The following is a 13,287-nucleotide window of genomic DNA, read 5'->3' on the forward strand; positions in this document are numbered from 1 at the left end:
ATTTACAGTTGCAGGCCCACCTTGATCTTAATCAAGATTGATTAATCACCTTGTTGCATCTTCAAAAAATAAAAATAAAATAACTGAGGCTTACAATGGAGTACGGTTGCAACTTGTTTACTGAACTGTCTTGTCAGTACATGTTCAGAACATCAGTGTCCATTTTTACTGCCTCCTACAGGACACGCTCTTCTCCCACTTTCTTACAACATAAATGTAACACAGAACTTATACTGCCTCTCCTGGCATTACCATTGTAAGGACACACTCATTCTATCTGTTTTTTTCAGATGAATAACAGGAATTTAGGATGAACGTAGTAATCCAATCCAGCTTTTTTCATGTGAGACAGCTAGCCAAGGTTAAGCCATACCTTCCAGCTAATGTCTTTGAACATGTTATTCATCTTTTTATTACTTGCAGACTGGACTACTGCAATTCTCTATATTTTTGGTTTGAACCAGGCTTCTATCTATCGTCTCCAGTTGGTCCAAAATGCAACTGTTCATCTGCTAGCTGGTACAAAACAGAAGGAGCATATTATCCCAGTTTTGGCCTGTCTACACTGGCTGCCTGTTTCTTACAGGATCCAATTTAAAAATTTTCATTTTGTTTTTAAATCACTAAAAAGTCTGAGCTCCTTTTTATTTACGCTCCAGATAGAACCACGAGGTTCTGGTTAAAACTAACCTTATCTATTCCACAGACTAAACTTAAATCTTGTGGCGACAGAGCCTTCTCTGTGGCAAGTCCCAGATTCTGGAATAGTCTGCCTCTTACTATTAGATCTGCACAAATGCTCGAACATTTTAAATTGTTACTAAAGACACATTTTTATGGTGTGCCTTTTAGCACACATCAACCTAAATATTTTGGTTTTAACAACCTTAGTTTTTGTTGCTGTTTTAATACTTGTTTCTTGACTTGTTGTATTTTTTCTCTTCTATATTTTACTACAACATTGTTGTGCATTTTATTTGTTAAGCACATCACTCCATGTGCTCACAGTGGGATGTCTTCATGTCATACACAGGATCACCAGCAAATTTTATGAGTCTGTATATAGTTTTATATAAGATACAGCCATGTGTTTGTATTCATGTGTGATTAGAAATGTATTTCAGTTTAGTTTCACTTTTATTTGTCATATGCAAGTTAGGGTCAACACTGCAATGAAGACAGTCACTCAGCAGTATAGTGTTGTATGTTTATAAAATATAGTACAACCCCCCCCCCCCCCCCCCCCAAAAAAAACAAACAAACAAACAAACAAACAAAAAAACTAAACTAAAAAACATACAGTAACAGCAACATACAGATTAAGCATAACTGCAAAACAGGATTTTGATGCCTTAGTGCTGACCATAATCAGATTCTTAAATCAATGCGATTGCACAAATTTACATGGACTTATAGATATTGGCTGTGAAACAAAAGTAAAGCTCACTTTTACACCAAGCGTAGTGTCGCTCTGATCATGTCCACATTTGTTCTTGTTAGCAAAGATTTTAAAGGATCAAAGTGTCACTTACTGTCAGTGGTTTGGGGGTCTTGAGGAACTGGCTGATTATGCTCACAATAACGTTTCCAGCTATAAGTGGGCGTTGGAGATCCTCCTGCAGATGCACAGGTTAAGGTGATATTCTGGCCATACTGTGCTGTTCCCTGGATCTTACAGACGGGTGTAGAGGGGGCCACTAAAAGAAGACAAATATAAATGTAGTGTGATTACTTTAGTAATGGAATGCAAGGCATACAGGAGATGGACTCAGCAACAGTCATATCTCTGAACAGCAGGAGGAAGCCCACAATCATTATGACCATTAAAAACATACATATACAGGATACAGTAAGTGTTGAAACATGCACAGACACTCTTTTAGATAAGAATAACCAACATATCAGAACATATAAAGGTTAAACATCAGAGTGTAACATCTTATGATATATAAATGCAGAAACGACAGCCGACATATTACCTAGAACCACCAAGTTTGTGATGGCAGTTTGTTTGCCCTTCTTGTCACCTGGGGTCTGCACACGACACTCAAAATTTCTATTGTCAGCTAGTGAGATGGAGGAAAGCTTCAGGTTAGCCTTTCCCTGAGTGACATCTACATCCAGGGACACCCGACCTTCATAGTCAGTGTCTATGTCAGTAGCTGGGGAAGGGCCATGATAGTAGGTGGGTCTGTTAGAAAATGACAGGATTAGAAGAAGAATAAAAAACACAAGGACATGTTTGCATCTCAGGATTTTAATATTTATTTCGAGAGATTCATAAAGACAGGTAAATGCCAACCTCTTCAATGGGTGTTTGCTGACTAAAAACAGACCAGGTGATGATGACTAATGTCTGGGAGTTTATGGGAGCTGTAGTTGTAAAGGAGCAGGGCAGTGTGATGTTGTCCCCTCTGGCATACTCACACTGACTTTGGGGGATGGTAACAACAATGGCACCAACACCTGACAGCACTGTGATGGACATAAAAACAAAATCAAACAGATCATTATACACTTATTATTATACACTTGCAGTTATAAGTTCTGATATTTAATCATTTGTCTTTGTAGCTCTCTTCACGACAACACAGACACAGGTTAGTTCTTTGAAACTACGTTTTTTACTTGGGCTTTCTCTCCTCAGCTTCATCATCACCAGCACGCCAATACGCCATGAGAACTGGTCACGAGTGAACAGTACAAACCAATTAGCAACTTTACAGTACACATATTAAGTTCAAACACAAAAACAACCATTTCTCAAATGTCCTGAAAAGAGGACCTTAAGTCCTTGTGTTGCCTTTTCTTTTAGTAAACTTTTAGCTTAAAATCGCTTCATGAGAGACATCTGCTCCCTCGCAGTCCATGAAAAGTCTCGTGTACTCTTGTTAAGGGTACTCTCACGAGACATTAGCCTTTACACTTTACACATGTACATTTCAAATAAAGACATTTCAACACAAACTATATATATATATATATATATACAGCGGGGCAAAAAAGTATTTAGTCAGCCACCGATTGTGCAAGTTCCCCCACTTAAAATGATGACAGAGGTCAGTAATTTTCACCAGAGGTACACTTCAACTGTGAGAGACAGAATGTGAAAAAAAAATCCATGAATTCACATGGTAGGATTTGTAAAGAATTTATTCGTAAATCAGGGTGGAAAATAAGTATTTGGTCACCTCAAACAAGGAAAATCCCTGGCTCTCACAGACCTGTAACGTCTTCTGTAAGAAGCTTTTCTGTCCCCCACTCGTTACCTGTATGAATGGCACCTGTTTGACCTCATCATCTGTATAAAAGACACCTGTCCACAGCCTCAACCAGTCAGACTCCAAACTCCGCCATGGCCAAGACCAAAGAGCTTTCGAAGGACACCAGGAAAAGAATTGTAGACCTGCACCAGACTGGGAAGAGTGAATCTACAATAGGCAAGCAGCTTGGTGTGAAAAAATCAACTGTGGGAGCAATCATCAGAAAATGGAAGACATACAAGACCACTGATAATCTCCCTCGATCTGGGGCTCCACGCAAGATCTCATCCCGTGGGGTCAAAATGATCATGAGAACGGTGAGCAAAGATCCCAGAACCACACGGGGGGACCTGGTGAATGACCTGCAGAGAGCTGGGACCAAAGTAACAAAGGTCACCATCAGTAACACACTACAACGGCAGGGAATCAAATCCCGCAGTGCCAGACGTGTTCCGCTGCTGAAGCCAGTTCATGTCCAGGCCCGTCTGAAGTTTGCCAGAGAGCACATGGATGATACAGCAGAGGATTGGGAGAATGTCATGTGGTCAGATGAAACCAAAGTAGAACTTTTTGGTATAAACTCAACTCGTCGTGTTTGGAGGAAGAAGAATACTGAGTTGCATCCCAAGAACACCATACCTACTGTGAAGCATGGGGGTGGAAACATCATGCTATGGGGCTGTTTTTCTGCCAAGGGGACAGGACGACTGATCCGTGTTAAGGACAGAATGAATGGGGCCAAGTATCGTGAGATTTTGAGCCAAAACCTCCTTCCATCAATGAGAACTTTGAAGATGAAACGAGGCTGGGTCTTCCAACATGACAATGATCCAAAACACACCGCCCGGGCAACAAAGGAGTGGCACCGTAAGAAGCATTTGAAAGTCCTGGAGTGGCCTAGCCAGTCTCCAGACCTCAACCCCATAGAAAATCTGTGGCGGGAGTTGAAAGTCCGTGTTGCTCGGCGACAGCCCCAAAACATCACTGCTCTTGAGAAGATCTGCATGGAGGAATGGGCCAAAATACCAGCTACTGTGTGTGCAAACCTGGTAAAGACCTATAGTAAACGTTTGACCTCTGTTATTGCCAACAAAGGTTATGTTACAAAGTATTGAGTTGTATTTTTGTTATTGACCAAATACTTATTTTCCACCCTGATTTACGAATAAATTCTTTACAAATCCTACCATGTGAATTCATGGATTTTTTTTTCACATTCTGTCTCTCACAGTTGAAGTGTACCTCTGGTGCAAATTACTGACCTCTGTCATCATTTTAAGTGGGGGAACTTGCACAATTGGTGGCTGACTAAATACTTTTTTGCCCCACTGTATATATATACATGAAATTATGTAACTTATTATAAATCAGTCATCTACATCATGAAATCGACACAGAACATTCTTAACAGCATTTACAGTCTTCCTTGGGCCATTTGCTAGAAATGGTTCAGCAGAAACTCAGACCTGACCAGAAAATCACTGCTCCACCCTCCACCACCCACCCACTAAATAATCATCTGTGTAGTTGTTGTAGTGTAACCAAGAATGAATAGTTCAGACGCTAGTTATTGTTTCAAAGTAAACTGGATTTATTTTTGATTTTGGGAAACAAAACCATTAAAACCTCCCCTGCTGACTGTGGAATATTATGATGAGCATTTTATTTTTGACTTTACTATTTTCTTTACCCAACAACAGAGAGAAAAAGTGGTATGCCCAGTAGTAAAAATAACGGTCTCTTGGAACGCTCTCCTGTGCCAGCTAAATTTTGAAAAAAAGTCTTGAATGCAAAAGAGAAATTAAAAATGATACCATGAAGTTGGAAAAGGCAACTAACGTGTGACAAAACTGGTTTCAAGGGGCTTAATTTTACGTTGTTTCCGATTGTTTAAAATATACTTTAAAAGCAGGGATTTTATGCCAAATCCAGTTTTTACACTGTGACCTTGGTGAGGCTTTGAGGGAAGAATCAAATTATTTTTAGAAGAATACTCACACAGGCACAGAAGCGTACACGGAAAAATAATCTTCTCCATGGCAAGCAATAGTTTTTAAGCTAAACCTCACTGAGTCTTCCTTGTCAACCCGTTCTCACTCCCGATGAAACTGCCCAAAATATAGCCCTGTGAGTTACGATGTACCCGCTGGGTATGCCAGCCTCCTCTGGTGATTGGTAGTGCTTTCTGTTAAGAGTTAAGAGTTTATCACTGTAAAAAGTGAGACATTTTAAATCCATGCTACATTCTCCTCTCATTCCTCCCCACTCATTATCAAAAAGGTGAGCAGGGTAGCTTCATCATCCACAAACATAACTTTACTGTTACTCCAATCTCAGTTTATCAACCTCACTCAGCTCTGTGTATAGAGTTGCTCTCTGTATAGAGTTGAAACACATGCCTGTCAGACAAGCAACCACTTATGGAGTAAAAACATGTTACAAAATCCTGAAGGTGAATTTCACAACAGTTTCCTAATACTGCTCCTGCTAGGGGCACAAGCTAAGGGTGCAGATCAATCTAAATATCATTAGTATTGATACTAAATGGTTATACTGGTATCAGAGCAATGCGTAATAGGATTGATGCCTTAGTTCATGGCTGTCAAAGTCATATTACATCGCAGGCCACATAAAACCCAATTTGATCCTAAGTGGGCCAGACCAGATAAACTCACTGTTCTTCAGTCTAAGGATGTGTAACTACACATTAACTACCCGGATTAAAAATGAGGAATTAGATAGGAAAGTTCCAGGGTTTTCACTATCATCTAATTGTTTTGGTGTAGTACGATAGGCATGGGGAGGTCTTTATTAGCTGGAAAAGTTAAAAAACCTGTGAAAATACAGTCAAAAGTCCAATGTTTTCCAATGCCATTCAGTGGGCCGGATTGAAGTCCCTGCCGGGCCAATTCTGGCTGTCGGGCTTAGTGTTTGACACCCCTGCTTAAGTTTGTTTGTCTTGTGTAAGTTCAGTGTGATGCTCCCGTTCATCAGAAATGAAACATGTCACTGCAAACAGCGCTCCTCTCATGCATCCACACTTTGCACTGACCTTTCCTCCCTGCTCTGCTGTGTTTAGCTGCCATGCAGTCACATGACTCTGAACCATGGCCAGGGAAAACAAAAACAAAAGTCCCAGTTGGGAATAAGCCAGCCCCTTCCACCATCAGTATCACTGGCCCTGTAGCTCATTTATCAGCAGATACACTTCTGGTTCTGTGCTGCCACCTAGTGTTTATAAATCAGAGATACACTTTATTACATGCATGATATTTAATGTAATCCTACCGCATTATAACTTCACAGCGGTCCATTTGCGTGTTTGTGTCTCCCATGACTTCTTAATGCACATCCTCTCACTCTTCAAGCTCCTACACATTGCTTGGGACGCTGTCTTTGCTTATATTTTGTTATCACGGAGACATTTTAATTAATGTCGCACATAGAGGAACTACTTCTCTGTTACCAAGGCAGCTAAGGAGGTGTGCCACATAAAGGCAACCATGAAAACATGTGTATTAGGGTTAACTTATGTATTTATCAGTGCTCAGTAGACGCTCAGTTTTTGAAATACATTTATGTGAGATACTGGCTACATTTCTGAATTAGATTTTTTTTTACGGGTGCTTCTACATTCAGTTGTTCAAAATGTAAAAATTGTTTTAACTCACTATTCCGTAACTGTTTTGCTGTTATTCATGCATGATTGGAAATGTAATTCAGCAACATAGAGATTTTTTATTACTATTAAACAAAGCTGTGGCTCCTTCCACAAATCCCTTTAACATTTGAACTTCAGCTTCTCAAATCTTCCTGAACAAAATTAAACATGTTAAAAAATTATTGAATAGTGCTGGCAGGTAGGGCTGCGCCGGTTTGAACACACAGCAGACCCTCAAATGCAGTCTGAGAATTAATTTATGATCCAGCATTTGTGCAGCAAAATTATAAACTTCTGTAGGAGCATCAGTAGGAGTGACAGTGTGAGTATTGTCTGAAAGTAAATGAACAAGGAAATAACAATTACATTAACAAAATACAATATGCAGATAATTATGAATATAACATCCCCGGTTAATTAAAGAAATGTTAACATCAGTATTATTCTAGAGATGTGTCTTTAAACCAAATTTCCTTGCTCTATGGAAATTAGGGCATTCACATTCAAATTAATCCAACAGTGCCATCTAGAGGCCATAGCGGCCATACGCGAGATAGACGTGCCCTCACATGCCCCCTCCACAAACACTGTACTTAAGAGATTAACAAAGGCAAACTTTCTGTGCACCAGCTTTTCAAGAATGAAGACTTGCTGTGTGTCTCCCTGTAACTGTAAACAGAAAAACTCTGAGCACTAGGTGTCTCTGTTTTTGGTTTTTGATTGTGGTGCAGGTACTGACCTAAATGTGCTCACCTGTAGGAGCTCCCTCCCTCTTTCACTGTGTACTTTACTTCTCTTGCTCTGCCATATATAAGCTGTGTCCCAATCCAGCGACCGCACGCTTATGAGTAGGGGAGACCGGGGATAGTTGTAACATTTTTCACATTTCTGTCTGTAAATTGGAGCTCTTTTAAGGTAGTGGATTCAAAATGTAATGCAAAGTATTTACATGTCTCGGCTATTAAATAGTGCAGCTATTTTCTCTGCAGCACAATTACCCATTGCATGGCATGGTCTCAAACACAAAGAGTGAAATGTTACAATTAACCCCATAGTCTGGGTTAGTTGTAACATATCCTGGGGTGAAATGTAACACAATGAAATAAGGGTACTGACAAAACATTAACATGTAATCTTTGTTTATTCAACACATGAATGCATTTAGAGCCATTTATGTAGCTATGTGTGTGTGTGTGTGTGTGTGTGTGTGTGTGTGTGTGTGTGTGTGTGTGTGTGTGTGTGTTTGTGTGTGTGTGTGTGTGTGTGTGACAGAATGCAGAAATCTAGCTTTTGAACATATTCCAACCCCCCAAAAAAGACAAATTATGGAATTTTCTGCAACTGAATATTTCATTAATTTTGGTTGGTCTTCCTTGAGTTTGGCCTCATTGGCTCAGTGGGCATTATAACCTACAACTCTTGCACCAATTTTGAACATAACAATGAAGCTGAAAAAATGTAGTTGTTCACCAGCATCGCAATTCCATTACTTTTTATCATGGCTTACCTTGGTGTGGTTTGCAAAGTGCTTCAGAAAGATGAGGAAATCTGTTTCTTGCATCCATCCTGATTTATTTCCATTACCAATACTTCCTACTGGTCCATCTCTGACTCTTAATATAAGTTAAAGTAATAGTGTGGTAAGTTGTAACATCTGCATTATTGTTACAACTAACCCAGACTGTTGCTGTTACAACTGACCCAGACTCCTATAGCCATGAACTAGCTAACATTACAGCCAACGGCTAAAACATTAGCACTAAAGACCTACACAGAATATATCCCCATACACATACAAATAACACAATTTAAGTTTGATGAGTTTAACTGCAAAGCAGATAATGCTATTAGAAATTGAAATAAAGTAGAAAAACTTACTTTTTGGCATACAAATTACTTTTTTTCGTGTTAAATTGTCTGTGTTTGACAAAATGTGCTGATTTTTCACATGTGATAGCAGTTCTGAATTGGGCATGCACAGGATGAGTCACATCATTTGAAACTTAGCCCTGATTGGAGAAATTGGAAGTGTTACAACTGACCCACGTTACAACTATCCCGGTCTCCCCTACTAGTGATGTGCGATACCACTGATTTCCTTTCCGATACCAAGTAATATTCAGGGTGGTATCGACAATACTGATACTTTGTACAAAAATGTATTTTATTTATTGGATCTCAAGTTATAGCATCATAATGATTACAGGACATCAGATTTCTTGTTCTTATCACTTAATACTGAGTTCATCATATAGAAATAAAAAAACTGAAGTTGTGCGCTATTTGAACATGTTGCCTGTCTGCAGACAGGTCACTAAAGGACTCCTTGAGAGAGGTCTGTCTCACCCTAGCAGCACCTGTCCCTGTCCTCCTCTTCAGTTCGCCTCAACATACGCTCATCATATTCTGTGATATGATTTACTTTGAGGTGTTTGACGAGGTTAGTGATGTTGCCACAGCTATACATGCCAACCCTCCCGATGTTTCCAGGAGAATCCTGAATTTCAGTGCCCCTCCCGAAAATCTCCCGGAGCCACAATTCTCCCGATTTTCCACCCGGACAACAAAATTGAAAAACCATGTCGCAGAATTCATAGCGCGGCCCAGCCTATTCCAGTTTCCAGATACTTAGTTTTAATATTACTCTTATTTCTCTTTCTGGGTCGAAAAAAAACTTTTAACATATTTTCAGGTGAGAATGTAGCTGTGTAAACTTCAAATATCTGAGCCGACCGACACATCGTTTTCAAACCCCCGCGGTCTTTCACTACTCGGGTTAAACATGATATATAAGTCACTTTGATAACTTAAAAATGTTATTGTTTGGCTTTTTCAGTGTTTTGTTTGTTCACGAGTAAATCGGTTTGGCTGAGAATAAAGTTATTAGTTTAGATTTAGATTTAATTTAACTTTATTAATCCCTCGGGAGTAGGGTTGCCAACCGTCCCTTAAAAAACAGAATCGTCCCGTATTTAGAAACAAAAGTACACGTCCCGTATTGAGCTGAAAAGGGACGCACTTTGTCCCGTAATACAGTGAGAATCAAAAGTATTCTATAAGTTTTAATGTAATTAACGCTTTGTTTGAAAACATAATTCCCAGCCCCGCTCCTGCTTTGTGATGAGCTGACAGCACACTTATGACAATTCGAGTATGACAATTCAGATTACCGCTCATCTCATTGGTTGAGGAAAGGTCGCTTGCGGAGAAAATACCGGAAGACAACAGATGACCACAACAAAAAGCATGGCCAACAGGGAAACAAACGCCGACACTGCGGTGCAAGTCTCAGACGACAGTACGCCTGAAGCTGGGCAAACACTGTGCGATTTTCAAACTGCACGATTGGCTCGCATGGGTTAGAAGTTCGTAGGTGACGATGCAGGTCTCACACTATACCGCCCGATGCTCTGATGCGACCTGAGTCACACTGTGCCTCCATAAAATGAAGGTTATAACAGAAATTCTGTCGCTCGCTCTCCCTCTCTGTCTTTCACTCACACAGACACGCACCACCATCAACTTTGCTAAATTGCTAATGAAAAACATGATCAGCTGTGATTGAGCAGCAATGTAAATCCAACTATTTTCACGGTTGTTGTGGTCGTGATAATTTGGTGATGCCACATCGAAAAGGCTCGGATGAGCTTTCCAAAGTTCTACAAGTTGTGCCTCCATCCAGGGGCGATTTTAGCCCATTTTTGGGGGTGCTTCAGCACCCCCAAAATGAATCAAAGCACCCCCAAAGATTTCTTACTTTTTTTGACAATATTTGCTGTTTGTGTGACACACTACTAAAAATATAAAAAGCATACAGTACTGTACTTGTTTGAGACGTAACATTTTAACAGCAAAAGTATAGATAACCCCCCCCCCCCCCCCCTCCTCCCAAAATGGTTTGTTCCAGCTCTCTCCTGCTCTGGCTCTAGCGCTCTTGCTGCCAGAGCGATGGTGGCTGAGACACAGCGGAGCGGAGGTGTGAGTGCCTGGCTTAAAACAGGACATATTAGCTGCATTTAACCTTCAGTTACTGTTTATATAGTTAGGTAGGAGTCAGACCATGTTTCGTTTTAACTGAAAAACATTACACCCAGGTAACCTGCAGTGTTGAAAACGTGTTTTCCGACAATGTTTGCTACCCTACAATCCGTCCTGCTTTGTAGTAAATTCAGCGACATTTCACCGTCCTGTTCCTCCCATTGAAATGTATACAGCCTATTTAAAAATCTAAAACTTTAAATTTTCCGTAGCCTAAAGTTGTTACCACTGTCCTTTTTTAAATGGATACTAACTAGCTAACTGACTGAATGCCCATTAACCTTATAACTCCTGTTGTGTGTGTGTGTGTGCGTGTGTGCGTACAGAGAGACAGCCAGGTTCATAATGAATATGAGGAAGTTTTTTCAAAAAAAAGGAGCCACATTCAGGTAAAAGTGTAAAATCAAATGATCCGTCAATCAAGAATAATGTTGGATCAGTGTTTCAATATTTATATCTTTTATTAGATGTTCATGTGGTTTGGTTATTTGCCTTTTGGTTGAAAGTAGACTGAGAGAGGACTTTTTTATTAGTGATCTTAAGAGTATTTTTTCATATTAATTTAATTTTCATCTAATTTAATACAATCTATTTATGTATGATTGTCAGTCCAAAGAGGGAGAGAGGAAAGAGGGGAATGTGAGGAGAAAGGGCAAGGTCAGGAAGAACCAGGTAAGAAAACAGACAGGGAACAGTGACAGGCACAACAGAAACTCACACAATCTGGAAGTTGTGTCCTCCCTATATTAAAGCTGCTAAACAGAATCTGCAAAACAAACTGGGTTGAAACATTTTGACCCTCTTTAACAACATTCCAACATAACATTATAATTGATTGGGGAGATTAAAATTAATGATATATTTTTATGTGGTTCAGCCACAACTCTTCTAAAACCTCAGCCAGTAACAGGTAGGCCAGCTTTTGGACCGTCCAGTTGTCTGTATGACTGCCGCAGTACGTACATTACATTTGCACACTATCAGTGCCAAACAGCCCTGGTGGAGTGAGGAGCTGTAAAGAGAAGCAGATGCTCTGTTTATATTCTACAAATGTTTTAAGCTTGTTTCAAAGATTCTGTACTGCAGCTTTAAATGTTTTCCAAAAGCACACAGACACTTATCAGTGTTTCTCAAACTTTTTACAGTGTGGACCACCTGATAAAATGTCAAGCTCTCCTAAGTACCACTATGAAAGCATGAAACTCATAAATCTTACAACAGAAAATTAGTGTTATTAAATTAGTAAAATTAGTATCTGCATACATTGTACACATTGTATACATTCTACCACAGGCAAAGTTGCCTCCATTTTTATAGTTTTTATTAATATTATGTAATAATTTATTTGTAACAATTTATTCTGTTTTGGGAGTGTTTTTATGTATCTGTATTATATTATACATACACATTAAAAGTGAATCTCTGTCCAAAAAATGCACTCAGTTTACTTCTTACTCACTATGAGCATCATTCATTATTCTCACCCAGTAATTAAGGTTAGGATATGTATTTTTTTTTATTCCAATCCATTCTTCTTTAGCAGCATTTAAATAACCTTTATCAGATTTGATGGTTTTGTTACAGACTTTTCAAAAAAGTGTTTTGCTTTTCTTTCACAAATGTGGGGATTAAATTGTGTTAAAATGTACAAAACAGTGATGTCATGTTTTGTGACGAGGACCCAGGCACAGAGAGACTTGATGAATTTAAGAATCTTATGATTTAATAAAGAAATTTGCAGACTTACACAGAGATGGTAAAATTATGATGACTGATAATGGAGATGAATACAACAGACGATGAGGACAGGGAGGAACAGGGGTTTAAATGCACCAAAGTGACAGTCAGAGAGAACTCGGGACAACATTTAAGGATGCAGGGACTGACAGAGACAGGTTTATCTTGCCTGGCTGGGCAGCTCTCTGGGTGCTCAGCACCCCCAAAGCTCTGATTCTAGAATCGCCCCTGCCTCCATCGCTTGTGTCAGATCACACGCTGCACAGCCGCGCTGCTCCGTCTTTTTCACCGACGTTTACGTGTTTGCGCGTGAGCAGTGTGAGCGGCTGCGGTGACACCCTCAGGAGCGATTGATGATCGGGAGCTGGTCGGAACAAGTGGGTTTACAAACGGGAGCAAAAGCTGAAATAATGCCTCTACTGAAGCCAATTGCACTAAATGCACTAAATGTGCACTGTTACAAGAATATTTTTCTTTCTATTGTTTTCTATTAATTTATATAATTTTAAGTTAAGCAGGACAGAGTTCTTTTAAAGAAAGATTTACTTTTATTCTCAAAAGTTAAGTATGACAGGCTTCTGTTTAAGA

This window comes from Neolamprologus brichardi, chromosome 1 (genome assembly GCF_056152115.1).
Source record: "Neolamprologus brichardi isolate AB-2024 chromosome 1, ASM5615211v1, whole genome shotgun sequence".
Taxonomy (NCBI): Eukaryota; Metazoa; Chordata; class Actinopteri; order Cichliformes; family Cichlidae; genus Neolamprologus; species Neolamprologus brichardi.